Raw genomic sequence first — 23,845 nt, forward strand, 5'->3', positions numbered from 1 at the left:
TAGTGTTTCTGTGTAGAACAAGAGAATGTACCCACAGGAATGTGATTTAGAGACGCATGATTTTTGTCCGCCAGCTCATACCTCGATTGTATGCACACCGTGAACATTTACACAATCGGATTGGCCAATATCTGGGCAAAAAAATTAACAATATATGTGTACATGCAGCAATAGGCACAAATGGGGCAAAACACCAAAGAGCATAATGAAAGGATTAGTGACCCTAATATGGACCAGTGGAGCAAAACTCCAACGTGTGGAATGAATGGATGTAAACTCTACAAACACCTGAAGACATGCATTCAAGAGATGAATCGGAACCAAACCGGGCAGTGCATGGATTGAAAGACCACAAACACATGTACACATTCAGTGGCTGAAACTGATCAAAACGACAAAGTCCAGAATGATCAGATGAAAACGCATGAAGACATTCAGTGGATGATATGGAACAAAACACCAAACAGCGTAATGAAAGTATGAAAATAACAGACATGAAAATCATATGCTGGTATGCAGATATCCATCCAGATGTGGCATGACCACACAAATAGACACAATCACCAACAATTACCAGCACAGAGCAACGTTTCCGTCCACCAGACTCATGGATAACTACGGTGAACAAAACGTCCAAGTGCAGAACGAACAGGTGAAAACAGCAAACACATGAAGACACTATGTAGATGATATGGTACAAAACTCCAAACAGCGGAATGAAAGAAACATAGACATGAAAATCACATGTTGGTCGTATGAAGAATCAAATGCACATATCCGGATGTGCCATGCCTAGGCAGGCACAATCCCCAACAAGTACCACAACAGAACAAATGTTACAGCTGCGGACAAATTGCAGTAAGAACTAGTGTGTAAGGGCCACACATAGGGACAACAATGAGCAGGACAGGCATATATTACAGAGTTCCGGTTACTATCTATACAAAAAAGTAAAGCCTACAAACACACGGCCAATGTAACTCTGCCTATACTTGATCCACATACACTAATTCACTTATCCAAACAAAGTCCAACAAATTACAAATGTAAGCCATAGTTGACACTACGCCATTACTTCACAGCACTCACATTAAATATTAGGTACATTAAATTAATACTGTAGTTAAACTGAGGCTTGTGACGTTGTGGTGTACTGTGAGTTTAGGTTACATGGGTAGTGTGTTGGACAAGGAAATGAATACATTTGTTTTGAATATAAGGTACCTCACATGCATGTTATGTTTAAAGTCAGTTTGTTATTCCTACTGTATTGTTTCAAGTGTATTTTTGTTGGTTCAGATTTTCTCGTTTTGTGGCTTGTAGCTGCTGCCTGTTGTGTATGACTATTGTACTGAATTGTATTTTGTGCATATTCCCTTTCAAACGTATTTGCTTGAGATTGTTGGTTACAAGAGCGTATTGTTTTCATAAATGCATTGTTCTTATGAATGTTATGCACATGGTGTGGGCCTTTGTGCAGTGCATGTTCTATAAGGCTATTGTGCTGCTTGGTATTCCATGCATGTTATTTTTAGTGTTTTGGTTCAAGTGTATTATTTTGATCTTAGTTTTGTTGGTCTTGGTGTGCTCCTGATGCGGGCTTCTATGCTGTGCCTGTTGTGAAAGAGTATTGTGCTGAATTGTGTTCCATGCATGTTATTCTGAGTGTATTGTTTTCAGCATATTGGTGTTGCTCAGGGGTGGGATCATGGTGTGGGCATTTATGCAGAGTTAGATGTGTAGAACTACTGTGCTGAATTGTATTCTGTGCAAGTTATTTTGTGTGTATTGTTCAGAGGGTATTGTTTTGAGCGACAGGGTGGGGAGGAAATTGTTGCACAGCATATTGTTCTCTTTGTGCTGTCCCTCTGGCACTATTCTGTATTGTGTGATGGGTGTGGTGGATCATCTTGTGCATTTTGCTGTATATTTGTACTGGCATTTTGACCCTACTGAACAAGTACGGATATGCAGATATAATATGTTGTTAAAAAGGGAATATCTTGAGTTTGGCTGAACGATTTTTGGATTATTGTTTTGCTTGCACAACTTCACAATAAGGGCTATTTGTTTACTAAACACCTTGAAAATCGACGTGGACAATGTCTAGATACATACCCAAAAGTGTTTATTTGTTTTCAAGGTCTATGGAAATCTCAATGCAAAAATCATGTTTAGCAATGATTTTGAGCTTCACAACGTTGACAATTTAAATATGAGTGTTTGGATTTGGCTGGCTCAGTTGCTTTACAAATCTGGAGGACTTTCATGCATGGGAAAAATGTCAGAAGAAAATATAGTTGTTTTCCTATGGTAAGTGATCTTAATTAAAAAGCCACAACCTCGATTATACTGCCACAATAGCATAAAACAATTGACATGGGAAAATGAGAAAACCTCTTTCTATCTCGCTTTTGCCACCGTCCTTTAACCCTGAGCAAATGTGAGACAGCACTGATCTGAACACTCCTGCCAAATTTGGCGAAGTTTCATGTAGACTTTCGTGTAGATTTAAATTAAAAAAATCGATGTATTTTACATTCTGTTTTCCAAAGACCCAAAAAATAACCTGTTCAGGACACATATCCTGAAATGATCCACTTTGACGATTTTGAATTGGTCCAAATTTCGAGTGTAGGATCTGCCAAACTCAAGATAATGGGCCTCATTACGACCCTGCCGGTCCGGAAAGAACGGTGGTGGTAAAACCGCGGCCACCGTTATTTCCAGACTAGATGATTCCGAGTCCTGCAGGCGGGAGGTGTCACTCCCACCAGGTCTGATCTGGGGGAAGAACACCACCCGCCTGCAGGCGGACATGGAAGCACCGGCTCTGTCATAAACGGAACCTGTGTTTCCATGGTCCCCATCCCCATGGAGTCCTATGGGGCTCCATGGGAATGGGGACTTGCACAATTCCGCCTCTGGAATTCTCAGGTCACTGGGGTCGTAATGCTCTGGTGATTCCTGTAATCATGGAGGCAGAATGGTAATATGGGCCCGGCGGTAACCTGACGGTTTTTCCGGCTCAGTTACCGCCAGACTCATAATGAGGCCCAATGACTTTCTAAAATCAAAAATGTGTTGCTAATGGGGACCTGTCCAGTACAACCACAGTACCACCAAGACACACATTTGTAGACACACAAATAGCCTATACTCTTAAACAAATTTTGTGGAATGAAAATATGCACCCTGAGTCCATATGAAATATGACGGATTGCAGTAGGCACAGAAAACACACATTGCATAAACGTATGCACCCACAATCTATGCAGCATATTATGCAATATAATAGACACAGACAACGCACATGGGGAATACCTCCAGAAAGACTAAACATGCTAAAATCGCCCCAAATATATAAACTATACTAACAAAAGAAGTGGTCCTCTGACTATGCAAACTCACATACAATGCACTCTGAACACGTGCCTTCATTCTGCATGTGAACATGCAGAGACAACACCCAATACGCACACATGCTACATTGGTAATGCACACAAAAATGCCAATGGCTCAGAGTGTAAACACAAGAGGCCCATACAATACAAAAGTAAAATGTATATGCACCATAGACAACAAGCAACACTCCAATGATATGTCCATAGGGCATGTAACCGCCAAGCACATGCACTGCATGCACAAATGCACAATGCACATAAAGAACATGCGCATAAAGAGCCCACTTAGTAGGCATGCACTACACAAAACGCACTTACATGAATCATGAACAAAATACACAAATAGACAAAAACACTCGGCAGTGCACACACAAACATACAAAATATGTTTCAAATGAAGTCACTGATGGGAGAACTTTATAAGAGTTCAGGTTATTGCATATAAAAGGGTGAACTCTAGAATCGGTGGGAATTGAAGTAATCTGGTGCAAACACTGAGTACTGATAAGCTATTTCCCTGCATCAATCCAAGTCGCTGACACTGCATATTGAACCTTAAGTGGCAGAACATAAATACTTCACGACACTGACTAGAAGAAACCGGTAGCTCCGATCAGATTCACGCTCGCTTCCCTACACACCTTGTCGATAATGTCTCAGAGTCACTGGCCTTCTATTCTGCTGCCTACCTAAGGCCCATCAGGCGCCTGGCTGTACCCCCTCTCCCAAAGCATTCTCAGTGTAGCCTGACCCTCGGGTTGTCCAATGCTCACTGTAGGTCACCTTATGATTCATTTCCATACCTACTTCACCCTCTTCCCAATTTTGATCCCATCCCACCGCCCCTTACACCCAATACTGTATGTAATCCTTTCACAAGTGTCTCTGGCCAAACAGCAACAAAAATAGTTGTTGGGGAATATTCATTTTAGCCATGGCAAGCAATGAAGATGGGTACAATGATGTACACAGTGTTTTCTGATAATTGCCTCCTAACACATGATCATTGAATTAAAAATACATTTCTGATGAGATAGTGGTGTCCAGGGCTTAACACAAAGTTAAAGGAATGTGTGGTGTCTCCCCCTTACGTGGGATGGGGTTTGTGCCTGAGTAAAATGGGGACAGCCCTGGGTATCTGAAATCTATGACATAAACCAAAAGGGTCACAAACCCTTCCTCTTCGAGCCCAGTCCCCAAACCTAAAGAGTTGGTATTTCTGAAACGCGGACTAAAAATCATCTGAACAGCCGACAGCAACCCAGTCCATAACCTGGGGGCAAAGCGGTTGTCAAATTGAGAAAAAATGTACAGGTACCATAAAAATGCATCATTGTGGAGAAATGTGAGTTTTAGTCATTTCCCACTCTACTTGAATGGGGTTCATAATCCCAGATTCAACACATAAACATACTCCTACGTCCTGTCGCATTTCCTCCATACTGTATGGGTGTCCCTCGCTAGGGATGGGAAACTGAACCTTTTCACCAGAAAAACTCATCTTCCCCCTTTAAGTTTAGATGCACGCATGGGCACTCCCCTGACTCAGCCCACCGGAACCACTCCTTAGTCCTCTTTTCCGTGTCGACGGGAACAGACAGATTTCACTGGCACTCCTGGGTTAGGCCTCCAGCCTTCTAATTCCACACGCTCTTCCTCAGAAGAAGTTACTCTTTTCTTTTTTTTCTTCCAATTGTCAGATACTGATCTGTCCTCCGGTGCCACGCTCCTCCCTGGCGCATGTTGACGACTGTGGGTTTCAGCAGGCATCCAGCCTGTGAGGGTTCCTTCCCTATGTCCGACCCTCACGCACCCTGCCTCTGGTGCCTGAGACTGCCGTACCGCGTGCAATTCCTTGACTCCGCACGCTTTGAAGAATCGGTTAACCAGGTGGGGAGAGCTCTTAGAAAGGTCAACTCCAGAGGACCTCAAAGCATACGAGAGAGGAAAAACCAGGCCCAAGTTCTCCTCTGCACAGCGTAAGGGTTACTCTTTCCCCGGGAAGCTCCTAAGCGGGAGGGACCTCCCAGGTTCTAAAACCAGCAAAAATACAGAGGCTACACCATCTACTGGCCCGTGGGCCGAGGGTTAACAAGATCCTAGCGGTCTTACCGCTAAGGGGCCACAAGGCTCTATTACCGGGCTCCATCAAGAGGGCTTCGCCCTAGTACCAGATCCATACCCAAGGGGGCGCCTGTACGCAGCACTACCAGCACCATGGCCGAGGGCACTCCGGGTCTGGCTGAGTACCTAGGCATCCCTCAGCCTCAGGCAGAGCAACCCGAGGCTGGGGTCCTGGCTGAGGTACTTACGCTGCATCCTCCTACTAGAACTGGAATCCCTCTTCAGAAAGACGTCGAGGCCTTAACCAAAAAGGACTGGGTGAAGCCAACCTCTACCCAGCCTACCAACAAGTGCCTGGATGACAAATGCAGGCAGACAGAGGGGGATTCCCTCTTATTGTCGGTGCAGCCCCAGCCACACTCCTCTGTTATTGCAGCAGCATCGCTATATTCCAAACCGTAGTCATCCTCCGCAGCATTAGCTTCTGCACTCCTGGGCAAGGAGGAAAAGCTTTTGGAGGCGTTTGGAAAAAAGATATACTCAAATGCCAAGCTCCATCTGCGTCAGGCCAGTGCTAACGCCAAGTTGCCAGCTGTTAATTAAAAGTTGTGATGGGAATTCGCAGACTTTCTGCCAGAGCTCCCAGCCCACAGCCAGGCACGGTTCAAGGCTGGATTGGTGGAGGCCAAAATTGTGGCCCAGGATGTAATGGAATCCACGGTGGCCCACAGTGACATCTCAGGCAGAGCCATATGCATTGCCACCGACATTGGACGGTGGCTTGGCTCAGGGCATCACAATTCAACCCAGATGTGCAGGAACGCATACTCGATCTGCCTTTTGAGAGCGGCGACTTGTTCTACTCTACAACCGAGGAGGAACTCGACAAGAAGAAGAATAGCTCCCAGACAGCTAAATCCTTGTCTATCCTAATGAAATCTACACCCAATACTTACAGCCAAACGCACCAGCGCTCGAACAAAGGTCGGGCCTTCAGAGGGTTTAGGGGCTTCCAGGAGAGATGGTCTAGGCAACCTGACAGGTCCCCAAGCCAACACAGACATAATCAGCACAAGGCAGCTAACAAGGGGTTTTCCAGTCCCCCTCCTCAGCACCTGCCTTAGAAGGAAAGAGGTGGTGACAGGTCCATCCACAGGTCCATCCGGATCCACGAGTCTCCGGTGGGGGACAGGCTTGCCCTTCACGTACTCTCCTGGCGGGTAAGGGTTGTGGACCTGTGGATCCTCTCAGTGGTGTCCACTGGCTTCCGGTTACCATTTCCTCTGTTTCCTCCTTCCTCACCTCCACTCCCTCAGATTGTTACAGAAACTCTGTTGGCAGAAATCTGCTCGCTCGTAGTGAGCCAGGTGGTGAAGGAAGTCCCAGCTTCACAGCGAGGCAAGGACTTCTATTTGCATATTTTCACCATACACAAAAAGAACTGGCCTGAAAGTTGCGTTGGACCTTTCTTCCATGAACCTTTCCCTCCCCCTCCAAAAGTTCAAGATGGTTACATCTGCCTTCATTGCGGAGACCTTGTGTGTGGAAGACTGGATGTGCTCCCTGGATCTGAGGGATGCTTACCTGCACATCCCTATTAGGGAACCCCATGGGTCCTTCCTGCGATTCAGGATCATGGGTTTTTAGTTCTACCCATCAGACTCCACTCGGCCCGAAGGTCTTTACAAGGCTAGTGAACACGGTGGCAGCTCTACTCAGGCAGCAGGGCCCACCACATTTATCCATACCTCGATAACTGCTTAGTCGGGGCAGGGTCCCCGGAGGCAATACAGCACACAGCCTCCACCCTCATGGACACACTATACGATCTGGGATTTTCTATCAATCTCAAGAAGTCACAGTTACTGCCCACGCAGACTCTGACCTTCCTAGGTCTTATATGGGATGCAAGTGCAGAGAGGATTTTCTCTCCACAGGACAAGATCACAGTGATCAAGAAGGCCACTGGGCATTTCCTCAGCAGAGCAGTAACCTTGGCATCATGGTACCAACACCTGTTGGGAATAATGGCAGCATGTCTCCTCGCAGTGCCGCATACGAGGCTCAAGAAGAGGAGGCTACAGCTTCATTTCTCAGCCAGTGAGCATACCTCAACATCTCCACCAGGACTTAGTCTGGTGGGGCACAGACACCAGCCAGCGGGTAGGCAGGCCAGCCCGGCAACCATTACCACAGACTCGTTCCTAGAGGGATAGTGTGCTACCCTCGACAACCACAGTGTCCACGGAGTATGGTCTCATCAGAGGCAGCTGGACCACATCAATTGGCTCGAGATGATGGCTATCTGGCCATCAAAGTGTTTCTCCCCATGATCAGCAGCAAGTCTGTCTGCATTCAAACAGACAGTTCAACCTGCATGTTTTCTATCAACAAGCAGGGCGGGACCAGGTCTCCTCCCCTCTGCAGGCTGTCAATCGACATTTGGGAGTGGGCACTGTCGAACAACATTCACTTGGCAGCGATCCACCTTCCTGGGGAATCTAACCTAGAGGCAGACAGGCTCAGCAGGCTGGGGATGGATAACTATGAGCGGCAGTTGAACAAGGGTGTCCTTCAGGGGATCTTCACCAGGTGGCATCGCCTCAGGTGGACCTCTTCACCACCAGTACCAACATAAAATGCCCCCAGTTTGCCTCATGGGTGGGACAAGGCAGGGGCACGTTAGTAGACGCGTTGCAGATCCTGTGGAACAATATGAACACGTACGCGTTCCCCCCCCAACTCCCCTGGTGCACAGAATCATCTGCAGGATCAGGGACTCGCAGAGCCTTCGGCTCATTTTGATAGTGCCATGGTGATCAACAAGAGCCTGGTTCTGGGAACTTCTTTGTCTGTCGAATAGGCCCCAGGACACCTCCCAGTGGGCCCCGCCCACTTACTCTCCCAGCAAGGGGGCACAGTGGTTCACCCTGCTCTGCAGAAGTTAGCCCCCGCAGCTTGGTTCCTGAACAGGTTACTCTGAAGCATCTGCACCTGCCGAGGATAACCTAGCTATCATACAAGGGGCTCAACGTGACTCTACCTGGAGCCAGTACATAAGCAAGTGAACCAGGTTCTGTCACTGGGCAGAATCAAAGAAAATGTATCCATTGACATGCTTGTTGGATGATCTCCTATCTTTCTCAGACACCTGCTGCACGTATCTGACAGCCATAGGGGCATATAAGAACTCCAATCCAGTGGTTAAGAGACACCTGGCGGGTCTAACCAGATTATATCCGCCTATCAAGCAACCACACCTGGTCTGGGACCTTAATGTGGTGCTGGGTACCCTGGTACACAAACCGTTTCAGCCCATGGCGTCTGCGGACATGAGGCTGGTTACCATCAAGACAGCCCTTCTTGTGGGCCTTACTTCAGCATGTCGGATCAGTGAAATTCATGCCCTTTCTTCGGAGCCATATGCAACAGTTCACAGGGACAAGGTGGTCCTTAAAATGCACCCTGCATTTCTCCCTAACGTCGTTTCTTCCTTTCACCTGAACGAGGAGATAGTACTCCTGGCATTCTTTGCTGACCCTAAGGATGAGGCTCAGAAGGTATTGCACTGTCTGGATGTCGGGCGTGGTCTAAGATTCTACCCGAACAGCACTAACTGCTTCCGTCAATTGGATGCCCTGTTCGTCACATTTGGAGGATCAAAACCAGGCTGTCAGGCCTCCAAAGCCTCCATAGAAAGGTGGGTGGTTATTGCCATCAAGGAGGTGTATGAGGGGCAGCACAAGCCTTTACCAGCAAAAATGCATGCATACGCCATCAGAGTTAAAGCCACGGCTGTGGCTTTCCAAAGACATGTCCCATGGCAGATGATTAGCATGGCAGCTACTTGGGCTGCCCCCTCTGCCCTTTGCAAGCACTACTGCTTGAATGCGAGCGCCAGGTCTGACGCAGCATTTTGCGAGGAAGTTTTGAAGAACTTGTTTTCTTAAGAGGGGCAACTCTCCACCCTGGGACTACATTCAGTTGTAATCGCCCATACAGTATGAAGGGAATGTGACGGGACGTAGGAGTAATTATGAGTTGCTCACCGTAGTGATTAACATACTCCTAGTCCTCTTTCCTCCATACGTCCCTCCAACCGACCCCCTAATTAATCTGTGTCATCAGGCAATTTTAATATCGGCGACGCGTCAAAGGGGACTGAGGAGTGGCGCTGGTGGGCGGAGTCAGGGAAGCGCATGCTCCTAGTAGCGCTCCCTGCACGCATCTAAAAAGGGGGAGATGATTTTTTTCTGGTGAAAAGGGTTATGTTTCCCGTCCCTAGCGAGGGACGCCCATGCAGTATGGAGGATAGGGGACTATGGACTAGGAGTAAGTTAGTTACTACAGTGAGTAATTTATAATATTTGCTCCAGGGTGGGGTAGTAGGAAAATAAATGTCCAGGTGTGTGCAGGCATGTCACTTCAGGATTAGAGAGTCTCTGTTCTGTATCCCTAGTGCCCCCTTTTTAAGGGAAGCCCAATATCTAATCCATGTGGATAGGAGCTCAGGGGACAAGGGGCCTATTGTATAGCAGCTAGTCAAGACTTGTGTGTGAGGAGGAAGAATCTGGAGAAAGACGAAGGGGCCCAGCAAGAGAGAAAAGTAGCGATGGCGTGAAAGAGACGACTAGAAGCGGTAAAGGAGAGTGTCTGCTGTGGTTTCAACAACAGTAATTACTTCGAAGTAATTTACTTCAAAGTAATTACTTAGGTATTTGTGGGTTAAGAAGTCAAAAGTGGGTGTGGAGGGGTTTTGGGCAGGGGTAGTAATGAAGGGGAAGGAGGACAATACAAAAATGTAAAAAACAATTGAAGTAACATTTTGAAGTAATTATTTTGAAGTAAATTACCTTCAAAGTAATTACTGTCGGCGAAAGGACACGGAACCAAAAAAAGAGGGACAATGTGGTTTAGTGGTGAAAGGTAAGATCTTTCAGAGTCCTTTTACGCCAAAGATCATCTTTGATTCATTAGCACCGCCCCCAAACTTTGACTTGCCTGCATTTTCGATACATGGAAGCATGATTTTCCCCCACGTTCAAAAGTACAGATTATTTTGCTCCGATGTCGAGAGAGAGAGGTGACATACCACGAGGGAAATTTTTTATGAAGGAGACATTATCCTGTTTGGTTTAGAACCCATGGAGGCACCCTGTGAACAAATTCCCCCAGAAGTTCTTCGCTGATGTCTGGTTGCTAGAAGTAGCATCAGGACTAAGGGATGCTTGTAGCAAGGGCACTTCACCAGACACGGATATCATGCAGGCCTGCCCCTCCGGGTACCGGAATGTGGCATTCCATATAACTATGAAAGAGGTGTTGAAGGATTAGGGCTGGGCATTCCATCAAGGCCAGTTGATCAGTATGAAATAATGGACATCCTGGACAAGAGAGACATTGCTTCCTTGTAATAAAGCTATTGTTGATGTGGTGCAGAACATTTGGCTACATGCATTTTCAGCAGCGTCAGTGTAAAAAGGTATGGCAAAAAATATAAACATGTGCTATCAGATCCTGTTTGTTTATCTTAGAATACCAATCCAGAGAGCTTGGAGGTGCAAGCTTCCACCCTTCATATGAAATTGTCCACTTTTTACACTCTTCCCTCAAGACCTGGAGAGCAAAAATGTTGGACACCATGGGAAAGAAGGTATTGGCCACCAGGAGCATAGCCCTTTAAGGCCATACATTCTTATTGTCCATGCCAAAATATTCACACGTTTTATGGAGCATTATTTCAGAGGCGGCAGAACATCTAGCCAAAGGAGAAATTTAGGACAGATTTAATTCCATAGTTGCAGATTGTTATATTGTGCAACTCTTGGGTGAAGTTGTTGTGTTTCAATAGAACACTCTCAGTGGAACACCACAGAACAATCTAGGCAAGAGTGTTGATGTTGGAAAAGTGCCAGTTGGTGGAGGCGAAGGCAGAGGCTGACAGTGCTCTTTGCTGTCCATAACAAGGTATGTTGTTCCGGTGCTACAATAGCAATGCCAGGTGTCCCAGGCCCTCCAGCCTTCATGTCTACTCCGGGTCCTACCAAAATTAAATGGGCCCTGTGGGAAAAAAGGTTTTCTCTGCTATGTAAGAGCAGCTTGTGGCAACACTGTTTCAATGGACCAGAAGGTGTCTCTTTTAATGCATTTTCTTGGGTATGGTAGCCAGTCAATATATAAAACATTGCCTGAATTAAGTGAATTGGATGAAAAGAGAGTGTCTAATGAATTGGATGCAGCTCTGCATAAACTGGACATACACATCAATCTTTAAACTAGCACCATACTGGAAAGGTGCAATTTTGGGGTGAGGGTACAAGAAGAAGGGGAGATGGTCAAAGAGTATCTAACTTCTTTGCAACATTTATCCCTCACATGTACGTTTGATGAGAAATTGGAAGAGCACATAAGGGATCAATTTATGATTCATTGCTGCAACGATAAAATAAGGGAAGAGTTGTGGCTCAAAGTTGAGCCAAGTTTGGATGAAGTGAGAACTATGGCCAAACGGGTGGAGCACTTGATGGCCTGTGTGGCTAAGTTAAGTAAAAAGGAAAATAAAAATCTCACTACTGAAATATTGTGCATGGGGGGATCCAGGGAAGGATGCTGAAAAGGGAAAAAAAAGGGGGGATGCTAGTGGGCAACATTCTCGAGATGCATCTGGCGCAAATAAGGATAAGTTGAAAGGGCAGAAAACAGAGGAGAGGCTATGTTTCAGATATGCTAGTGCCAGTCATTTTGCTAGCTCTCCAGTGTATCTTTGGAGAAAAATAACTTGTTACAAGTGCAAAAGGTGGGGACACTATGCCAATTGTTGTAAAAACGATTCTGTTGGGGTAGGAGTAAAGTATTATATGTTCAAGAGGAAGTGCAACAGTCATCGGGGGATGATGATGAGCAAGTAAGTGATTATTGTTAACATGGTCAAGTGTGATGAGGATGAGTGCGATGGCCTATTTACAGAAGTAGTCGTGGAAGGGAGGAGTGTACAAATGATGGTGGATTCTAGAGCAAAATTGTCCTTAATGTCTCGTGATGTATATGCGAGGCAGGTGGGTGAGAAGGTACACGATCTACTGCCCTCCGGCTAAAGACCAGGAGGATACAACCTGGGCAAAATAGATGTCATAGGATATTTTGTGGCACATTTGAAATTCTTAGGGAGAGAAACCCATGGAAAAATGTACGTTACCAATAGTGGTAAAACATTTTTGGGATGGTGAGAACAAAGGGGTTTGAAAATAAGGCTAGACCCCAATGCGGATGAGCACGTTTTGCACATTGGGGAAAGTGTTTGGATGGTAGAGAGATTTCCCAAAGTGTTTTCCAGGGGAATAGGACGTGTGAAGGGTATGAAGCGTAGAATTGTTGTGAAGGAAGGGCGTGTTCCGGTGACTGCAAAACTACATCCTGTACCAATGGTATTGAGAGAGGGAGTCAAATTGGAATAAAAAAATTGAGAGAATCGGGTGTGATAGAACCTGCTGGGAGTGTGGAATGGGTGTCCCCTTTGGTGGTAGTAAAGAAGGCGAGTGCTGAGTTGAAGGGTGTGTGTGGACTTGCAGGACCTCAATAAGTGTGCGGTTGCCAAGAGGCATCCACATCCTTACATGACTGAGATGTTGGCAGTGATTGGAAGGACTAAGTATTTCTCTAAGCTAGATATGGCATCTGCGTACCACCAGATAGTTCGATGAGCAACTTAGGGAATTGACTGCTTTTATCACACATGACGGTGTTTCAGTTTCGTAGGATGTCAATTGGATTGGTTTCTGCTTCGTCAGTCTTCCAGAAGATGATGGATGAACTGCTAAAAGATAGTGCGGATGTACATTGGTTCCAGGATGATATCCTGGTGTGTGGAGAGACGTGGGAGAGAGGCATCAGAAATGATTTGGTGATTTTGGAAAAGAGAGAAATAATGTTAAGGGCAGAGAAGTGTGTGTTTGGAAAGGAATCTGTTGAGTATTTGTGTCATGAAATCTCGAGTGATGGGCTGAGACCCAAAAACGACATGGTGGATGCCATTAAAAAGGTTTCCTCCCTGACAGATAAAGGAGAGCTGAGGTCCTTTTTGGGGATGAGTGATCAGACGTTTGTGCACAATTTTTCAGATAAGACTGTGGAGAAGAGGGGATTGTTAAAACAAGGTGTAGAATTTAGGTGGGTTGTGGAATGTGAGAAGGAATTTCTGAAGTTTAAGGGCGAGATTGACATGGCGAGGCCCTCAGCCATGTTCAACACCAGAAGGAGGAGTATACTTTCTGTGGATGCAAGTGATAAAGGGATTGATGCTGTGCTGACACAAGTTGGACAAGATGGTTGTGAGACGATTGCGACTCATGTCTCTAGGATGTTGAGAGGGGCAGAGAAGAATTATTCCGCTTTGGAGAAGGAGACTCTCGCGCGTCACTGGGATGTGAAGAAAGTTCGAAATTTTGTGTGGGGAGCGGAATTTACCATAAGGACTGACAACAGGCCGTTGAAGGTAATTTCTAAAGAGAAGGTTCTGGAGAAGGTATCAAGGAGGGTGGCCTGTTGGGTGGCCAAGATGCAGAGACATACATTTGTCGTGGAGGTGATTCTGGGATGGGAGAATAGTCTGGCAGATCATGTGTCAAGGCTAGGTGGGAGTGTGGAATGTGATGGTTTGGCACTAGTAGAGGGTACTGTTACTGATACAGTGTTTGTGACACATGATAGCATTGTGACTCGTGGAGAGTGGTTAAATGCTTTGAGAGAAGAAGCAGTACTCAGAAGAGTGGTGCAATTTGTGGGTGATGACTGGCCAGAGAAGAGATTGCTCAATGGGGAGGAGAGAAGTTTTGGGAAGTGAGATCAGAATTGAGTATCAAGAGTGGCATTTTTTATAGGTGGGATCGGGCTGTAGTGCCAAGGAACTTGTGGAGGAGGTTGGTGGAGATTGTCCACGAGGGGCACGTTGGTATTACTATTACTGCTCTTGAGAAATTAGTATTGGTGGCCTGGATTGGACCGAGCTATAGAGAGAATGTTGGGAAAGTGCCTTGAGCCTGAGGTAAGGGTGTTGTGGCTCGGCTGCAACCCATGGGGAAGGTGGATGTTCCGGAGAAGGTATGGTGTGATTTGGCATTAAACATTTTGGGTCCTATTGACTTAGGTGGAGAACGCGGTAGGTTCATTATAATAATTGTTTATCTGTTTTCGCGTTAGACTGAGCTCAAAATATTGCGAGACAATACAGCTACCGCTGTGGCGGAGCTTTTACAAAGTGTGTTTGGGAGAGAGGGTTCGCCCAGTTCCATTCTGACGGATAATGGAAGGCAATTTGTTGGTGGATGTTTTGGAGAGTATCTTAAGTGTTGTGGTGTAAAGCAGGGGTGTTGCTAGGTCTGGAAAAGATCCGGGGCTATGCTAATTTTAGGACTGTCGGGACTGGGGGCTAGCTAGCCTTGGTTGTAACCCCTGAGCTTCTATCCGGGGCTACAACCAAAAGACCCCGGGCTATAGCTCCCTCAGCCCCCCGTAGCAACGCCTCTGGTGTGAAGCACAAGAGGACTGCAGCTTATCATCCCAAAGGGAATCGGGTTGTGGGGAGAGTGAACCGATGTGTGATGGAGTCTGTGAGTATGGCCGGTGTATGTGGAAGAGATCAAAAAGGTTCCAGTGAGGGATAGGTTATATGCCTTGCGATTGGCACCACATGCACCCACAGGTGTGGGTTCTTTTGAATTGATGAGGGGAGGAAAACCCAACACTAAGGTGTGGAGTGATGTCATAGACTGGTATATCAATAAATATGATTAATATACAGACAATGATTGGGACTCACCAGTCTTATGATTTAGGAGACATGCATTAATAGAAATTAAGTGTGCACCGTTGCTAAAGCCCAATTATTTAATTGGTATCAAAAATGAAACAATAAATGTAACGGTTATAAGGTGCAATCAAATATAATTATTAGCTATTCTAGCATGCATCCCTTTATCAATGGTTTGCACCCCTGAATCAAAATCAACACCCCAACACAGAAGAAACAGCTGGAGCAGTTTCACATTTGTTACTGAACTCCTCGACCATTGTAGACATGGGAAATGTGCATAGGACCCGCTGCTGATGCAGCATGATCCTTTGCAGTTCACCCTCCACCCACCCTGCCCTTTCCGTTGTCCCTTTTTAAATCTGGCAGTGCCCCATCCATTGACCCCAAATCTTCCCAAATGTCTATTGGTAACCCGTTCTTGTATCTGTCATGTGCTCAAGTGCCATGCACCTATCCGTTCCCCTCAGCCACAAAAGGAGGTGCCAGGGGTTGGAACCTCACCACCTGCCGTGTCCATTCTTGCCCTCTGCAAGGTAAGGACCAAAAAAAGAACCCCCAAATGAGCCTTTCGCATACCTAGAGTAAGCTGCTACCTCAGTGCCTCTGAGAATGTATCCCGAATGCCCTCTGAAAATGCTGAATTCTATTGCATCCCCAGGAAATATGGGATGAGGTTCCAGGTCCTGCGAAGAACTGTAGGCGGCGTAGCCAGTCACTACAGCCTTTTGTGTTTATTATTGTCCAAGCAAAATCAAGGCAGTATGGCATCTGAAGAATTCTGAGGTATCTTGCCCCACAAAAAAGTCCACACCTGCCGAATGGGAAGCATTTAGAGCAGAAATGCTGAAAATATGTCTTAAGCAAAAACCCAAAATGGCCAGCCATGCTCCTACCGCGCCTTCCAAAGAAGCCGGTAAGGAAAGGGCTCGACCCAAATCCTGCACGCCCTCGAGCCCAGGGCGAAGGCCTGATCCTCATCGAGAGCTGTTGGGGCCTCGATGCGATGACAAGTCATTGAAGGATCCGTCGAGCCGGAAACATAAGCACAAGTCAAGGTCGTCGATGCCTGCTGCGCCTTCGACGCCAGCCAAGCCCTCGACATCGACGTCACCTTCGACGCTGACGGCATCGACTCCAGCTGTGCCACCAATGCCTGCTTTGACATCGGCTGCGTCCTCAACGCCAGCTGTACCGCCAACATTGAGTGCCCCAACTAAACCTATGGCACCATTGAAAACAAATGTGATGACTTCTTGAGCGTCGAATCCACAATTTGTCAAACCCTTGATGCCTGAAAAAACATATGTTCCTTTACCAAGGAAAGAATATTTTAGATCCCTTACCTCAGTATATTAGGAGAATGAATCCTCAGACAATGATGCACCCTTTGGTCCCGATTTTGTCACACCAAATATGCCTGAAAGTTTCATTTCTGAGGAATCAAGGTTGAAAGACCTTTATGATAACTTACAGATATCCAGTGGGGAAGACACCTCACCTGAGCTAGAATTTGGAAAGCCAGAGGCTGGGGAACACACGGATGCATCTTATAGACAGCTAATGTCCAAGGTGGTAGAATATATGGGGTGGAGTAGACCTCTGTTACCATTTGAGCTGGATGATCTTACAGACATCCTGGATAAGGTTCCACAGTTGGATCCTATACTGCCTTTCCATAATGCTCTCCAAATAGGGTGGCAGCCAACTGGGAGACACCACAATCTAATCCGGCTTTGAATACAATTCTGACTAAAAAATACTGCCCTTCCAGTAGTGACCCTGACTACCTGTCTTAACCCCCACTCCAGAGAGTCTGGTGGTGCAGGCAGCTACTGCTACTTCCAAGCAGGCAGTCTACCCTCCCCTAGTAGATGGATGGGCAAGGAAAGTACTTTCTGCAGGAAGTATGGCGCTCAAATCCACCAACTCCACATGTGCCCTTTCAAAATTCTCTTTCACTTTATGGGACAGCATTTCCATGGCGGCAGAGTACATTCCAGAGGGGGGAGAAAGAGACAGTTTCTTGGACATAATTAGGAGATGGCAAAGAAGCCATGTGTGAGTCTCTTCATTCGGGTCAGGTTTCTGCTGACAGCAGCAGCAGAACCATTGCTACTAGTACTGTTATATGCAGATTTGCGTGGTTAAGGAAGTCAGGTTTTGCACCTGATGTGCAATCCAGACTCCTCAACATGCCCTTTGACGGGTCTCAGACCTCACGGCCAGCAGCCAAATCTTTAGGTGCTGCTATTAGGCAACCTCAGCCTTTTCACCCTAGTGGACAACCTTGAAGGGGTAGATGTTTTCGTTACTGCTCCTCAGTTGGAACAGCCAGGGGAATGGCTGGTCAAAGGGGCCAAAGAAGATTCCCTCATGGTGGACGAGGGAGAGGTGCGCAGCCAGCTCAAGCAGGGGCATCTTTTAATTATTGTAGGGCCTGGGTGTCATGATGCCTACCTCCAAGGAGCCAGGTCCGACCCAGCAACCCCAGAGGCAGGCATCATTTCCCCCAGGGAAGTGCCAGCGGGCCCAAGCTGGGGCCCTTTGGACACAGTCCTGGCGCCTTAGGCGCCAGGCTCATGTTGGACCCCTGTCCTGGCGCCTTAGGCGCCAGGCTCATAAAGCTAGACATGTGTTCAAGTCTTTTAAGGTGCACTTACCTGATGCAGACCATGCTGCTACATCCAGGCCCTCTTGAGGCCTGAATGGAACTACTTTACCTATGGACCTACTTTCCCCTGGGTGTGGTCGGGGAAGGATACATACCTGATCGGTGGAAGGATACATACCTTCCAAAGCTATTTAAACCACGCCCGATCAGCAACTCGCGCTTCGCGTTGTTCTGCTCCTCGCAGCTGGACGCTCACCGTGTCAGCTCCTGCATCTGGACTTCAGCCACGCCTGTCAGCATCCTGGGTCACCTGCTAAGAGAGAATTGGAGAGAAATAAGACCTTACCTGCTAAAGCTGCATCACAGAGACTTCACACCGACAATCCTGAAAGGGAAGACATCATTTTAAAAGCATTTCGCTTCGATCGCTGCAGGGCTGCATTTCACTCACCTTTCCTGGGCACCTCCATCTTCAGCAGCGATCATCCGGATCCGCAGCCACTTCCCAGAGCCTAGAGAGAAAAAGACAGGAACACAAGGTGAGAGAAGGAAGGGAATAGGAAAAGCTCAGTTTCCTTCTAAGACTTACCTGTTGGGTCATTCCCATTTCATTTCGGGTCCTGACGCTTCCTGGCATTCCGGACCCCGGCCCCTATGGGGAAAAAAGACATAAGCGATTAGCGCTTGCTGCAATAAGACAATGAACATTATTATAAGGCTTGAACTTTTGAACTTGCTACAGAACTCTTACAGCGCCTTATCCTGAATAGTCAAGCTTATTTGAACTCCCATCAATCCTCAATCCAGTGAAGTAACTGGGTTTCAACGCGCCCCTGCGTCAGAAGCAGGATGGAGAACTCATCCTTCCAGACCCTAAGGTGAGACTTCACGGGGAATCGAGGAAGGGCATCGTGGAGGGCTGGAAGGGAGTGGGAGGCTTGAGCATTATTCCGTCAGTAGGTAATACTCCCTTTTCACGCACAGGGGAATATTCCTGCGAGCCAGTGAGTCCATCTTCAGAGTCCTGCGCTTCACCATAGAAGAAGCATCGGCACTCGAAGCCAGACCTGCGCCTCCGTGGGAATCAGGTGAGCGTGACACTGGGTTTTTGATTACAGCACATATATGCAACCACTTGTAAGGGAGCTTAAAGAAGCACAGGTAGACAAGAAAAAGACCTCTATGAGGTCTTGAGACACAGTTCAGCAGTGGGGGTAGACTGTCTCATCATCTAGAAGAATGACGAGACATTAATTTGGATGCTTGGGCATTCGAAAATATAGCCCATGGGTACTGCCTTCCTTTCATTCAAAGACCCCAGTGCAATCCACCGGGGAGCCACTCTTTGAGGATTTTAGATACACTCATTGTGCAGGAAATGTTAACCCTGCTAGAGAAAGGTGCTATAGAACCAGTGACTGTAGCGGAGAGGAACAAGGTATGGTTTCCCAATATTTCCTAATACCCAAAAAGGACAGAGGACTGAGACCCATCTTGGACTTGAGATACTTGAACAAGTTCTTCAGGAAGGACACGTTCAAGATGGTCACACTTTCTCAGATCTTTCAGGCCCTTCAACTCCTGGATTGGATGGTGTCATTGGACCTTCAGGAATTTCCACCAAGAGGAGCTCTAGGAGACACGTTCGTAGTGGACTGGGAGTTTCCACTCCTGTATGTGTTTCCTCCAGTCCCCTACAATCCACACGTAACCAGGAGCTTGAGAAAGTTTGGGAATCACATGATCCTTGTTGCCCTAGATTGGGCCAGGAGAACGTGGTACCCGGACCTTCTGGACATGTCTATCTGCTCTTCAATATGTCTTCCTCTAATAGAGGACCTTCTCTTGTGAGAGGAGGGTCGGGTTCTCCATCCAGAGGTCAAAACACTCAGCCTTCACGCATGGTTTCTGAGAAGCTGAGATACAAGGATTGGGACCTTCCGGATGACGTAAAGGAGATTTTGCTTTCGGCCAGCAACAAAGTCTTTGTAACGTTGCCATTGGAACAAGTTCTCCAACTGGTGTTGAGACAAGAAGGTAGACCCTTTTCTGTCCGGGACACCTGAGGTGTTACCCTTTCTACTATCCTTAGCCAATCTGGGGCTCCAGGTTGGAACTATTAAGGGCTATTTAGCGGTGCTGTCCATCTTTAAGCGCTCGTCTAAAGAATGTTAATATTTCAAGAATCCACTGGTGATACAATTTCTAAAGGGGCTCACCAATGTGTTCCCCTCATCTCCTTTCCAGGTTCCAATTTGGGACCTAAATCTGGTTCTAACATTTCTAATGTGTGTGCACCCTTTGAACCCTTGCACTCATGTCCATTAAGGTTGTTAACTTTTAAAACAATTCTCTTGGTAGCTCTAACTTCAGCCCGCAGTGAGTGAATTGCAGGCACTTCCATCCAACCCACCCTTTACTATCTTCCATAAGGATAGGGTTGTTTTGAGGGTTAAGCCTTCATTCTTACCTAAAATCATTTATGATTTTCACGTAGGGCAAACATTTTCTTTTACCTTCTTTCTATCCCCACCTCATCCTGGCAAGGAGGAGGAGAGATTGCATAGGCTGGACCCTCACAGAGCTCTAAGCTTTTATATATTTAGGCTTATCAAAACTTTGCATTTATGATCAGCTTTTTCATTGACTATACAGGCCACAAACTGGGTCAGGCTGTTACGAAACAGACCTTCTGGCAATTTCGGAATGTTACAAACTGGCTTGGAAGGATCGTCCTGAAAGATTATGAGCCCATTCCACCAGGGGCATGGCTACCTCTACAGCCCTGCAAATGGTTGTGCCGATAAAAAGTATTTGTGAGGCAGCAACGTGGTCGACTATTTACACGTTCACAAGACATTACTGCCTGGAGTCTTCCCTCGGTCAGGAAGGGAGTTTTGGAAAAGCAGTCCTGCATTTGTTTCATGAAAACCATTAAAAATCTAAATTCTACTCCCTCCACCAAATCTAATACTGCTTTGGGAGTCTATCAAAGATGAGGAATAAGTGAGAGGACACAATCCATTTGAAGAACAAGTTACTTACGCCTGGTAACATTATTTCAACTGGATGTTCCTCCCATGTATTCCTCATCGCCCTCCCAACCTACCCCACAGTAGAATTTCCCATGTGGTTACAGCTTACGGTCCTTCAAAGTTGAGTACGGTCATTCCCGTGGTTATGCAGGTATTTCTACTGTAAGAAAAACAGAACAGAAGCCAACGGGCGCTGCTCGTGCTATATATGCCTTCAATGACATCATCCTCGAGACGGAGGCCCTCCAGGGACATTGAGTCGACTGCATCGATGCACAGCGCCCTCTGCTGAAAAAATGGGGGTAAGGGGAAAGTAACTTGTTCAGCTTGTCATGAGGCCCAGAATTGTAACGTTACTTTCTGAATGTACTTTTCACCTATATTCTCCTACATTCTTCAGTCTTATCCGGCTTTCGTAAGGCAACACTGGATGCGTCTGCATTATTTGAGGATCCTAAAAACGGTCTGCAGAATTGTTGTTGCTATTTTAATCGAGTATTTGATACTGCCAAATATAAAATGTGAAAAATAAGTAAAAGTGAATAAACTGAATTAATAATTTGAATTTTCCAGTGTATAAAACACACATTCACAGGGAGACCAGCTACTCCACAAGAGATTGTGGCATTTGAATAATATGGCATTGCTTCTTCTAGTTGCACTTTGTTTTATGACGTTCTTTATTTCTTTATGATTTATGTAGTTTGGCAGGTATTGTTTTATGAATCAAGTGAAATACCTGAAAATGAGACATCCCTTTCTATCCCTAACAAAGGTATGAGTAATATTTTCCCTGGTACATTTGTACAAATTGCTCGATCCAAAAGAGATGCTGGGTAGGATCATGAAAATATAAATGTGCTTCTTGATAATTCGGCCCATTTAAAGAACAGCATGTCTTATGAGCACATGAAGGAGGTGGGGGAGATGTAGGAAAGACATGGTATCAAAGCAAGACAGACACAAGTGATCACAGTTCAAGGTTGTTTATTAAACTCTAAAATTGGTGAGATAAACTCCTAATCTAAACATAAATCTAAGATGGGAGCAAGCTACGACCACAACCATCAAATAATATGAATGGTCCTAGTGGAGTCTAGTCAAATAAAAAAGGCCTATGCTATGAAAACCTATTGCCAATCCTTACTGAAATGCTACATAACAGTGTGGGATAATGATTACAAGAAAAAAAAGGAAGTGTTCACAAAATGATAAGTCAGGATGTTATGGCCGGGGTCTCCCTTCCCCAAGTTCCTTGCATGGGACAAGGCAGGACTCTTGCACAGAGCACACTCCTGGGCTTCTCTGGCACGAGCTCACAGTTCCTTTTCACTATATCAGGGCCTTCAGTACCCAAGTCTCTTCTCATGCAAAGTTTATTGCTTCAGTGGCCTGATATGCCAATACAACAAAACAAAAGTTCCTTTGGATAACCTTCTTGTAGGGTGATTACTCTTCAACCTTGGATCCCCCTCAGCCGGGATCCGATCCTCCTCTCAGTGATAAGCCTCCCTCAGTTGTGCTTGGACCAACCATTCACTGTGGACATCTCTCACGTCTCGCTGTGTCACTTTGTTACCCTATGGCAAGGGCATATTTATTCACAATAACCAGTCCGCACAGCGTTCCCCTCCGCTGGGTGAAAACGCCTGACTCGCAATTCACTCAGTTGACTTCAAACGTTACTTTTGCAATTCTATTATCATCAAATATTTTTACAATGTGCCAAGGAATTTCGATTGTACAAGGCGGTTTTGCTTGACCCGTGTATGACATCCTTGACACCTCACGTCGGCCTTCCCTAAGGCCTCTTGGTATTTGTAGTTTCTTTACCCCTTTTTGTTCCAGTCTCTTCGTTCAGGAGAGGGGTACCAAGTTCATTCACAAAAGACCTCTGGCTTCTTAATGTTGCCACTGCAACTCAGACAAGGCCACTATGCCTGACTCACCGGCTGTTCTGAACTCGTTGGTGTTTCTTTTGCTTGGAGTCAAGGATGATACCCGATGGCAAACGCGTCTTCCCACCCTGGCTATCAGTGCGGGGGGGTTCCATGTACCACTGACATCCATCACACCACTAGCCAGCAGCGATTCCCAGTGTTATGTTTCTTTCATCGGAGGATTTGCGGGTCTGAGTTGAAAAGGGCAAGGGCATCTCCCTCCTTGACGTCCTTTCAGGTCTTGCCGCCTTTCTCCTCCGTTTGAATTGCCATCCTGGAATAGTAGTTTTCTTGTGCCTTCGGTCTTGCTCAAAGTGTGCTCTTGTGCTCCGCCTTTTATCCCAGTGCTCTGCCTGACCCTTGTGTTAGGACATGTCAGGTAAACGGCTCTGATGTTAGTCCATTGTCGCTCGCAGGGTGAGAAATTGTTTGTGTCAAAAAGGGGTAGGGGGGGTAGAGTTTCTAAGTATCCTACTGGACAGGATGGGGAATAGGTGTCAAAAGGAAGGGGATACCGCGTCTCACCCTTCAGTGTCTGACTTCCACTCCCTGAAGACCCCCCATCCAGGTGATCCTGCCACGCTGGTCCACCCCCAGGAACTGGATCCAATAGTGATGGCCCTGTCCTGGCCAACTGGATAACAGATCCCTGGGGAGTAGCAGGTGAGACACCTTCAGGTTTCTCACAGAGAGAACGTCATATGAAAGCTGCTACGTATGCTGCCTCATCCCTTAAGCCATAAATGCACCCAGAGCATTTGCAAAAGAAATACCTGCACACAATTCGAAGTGCCTCAGCCATCTAGCAGTGTGCATAGCAAGAGGACAATTTGAAGGAAGATGGGCAACCCCATGCTTATGTAAAAACACAGAAGATGGATAAAGACATAGGCTGGTTGAACAGAATGTTCGTATATTCATTCTGGACCGGAGAACAAGTAAGGATTGCAGAAATGAAGAGGCTGGAATGTGCAGATGTACAG

The 23,845-nt window shown here is 46.4% G+C and overlaps 1 protein-coding gene across 4 annotated transcripts in view; it reads left to right on the forward strand.

The window, feature by feature from the left end:
- Positions 1–23,845, forward strand: part of DENND1A (DENN domain containing 1A) — a 2,718,319-nt gene that overhangs the window by 2,523,012 nt on the left and 171,462 nt on the right. The gene's annotated exons all lie outside the window — the stretch shown is intronic.

This window comes from Ambystoma mexicanum, chromosome 8, assembly GCF_040938575.1.
Source record: "Ambystoma mexicanum isolate Mex_15411 chromosome 8, UKY_AmexF1_1, whole genome shotgun sequence".
In the NCBI taxonomy this organism is placed as follows: Eukaryota; Metazoa; Chordata; class Amphibia; order Caudata; family Ambystomatidae; genus Ambystoma; species Ambystoma mexicanum.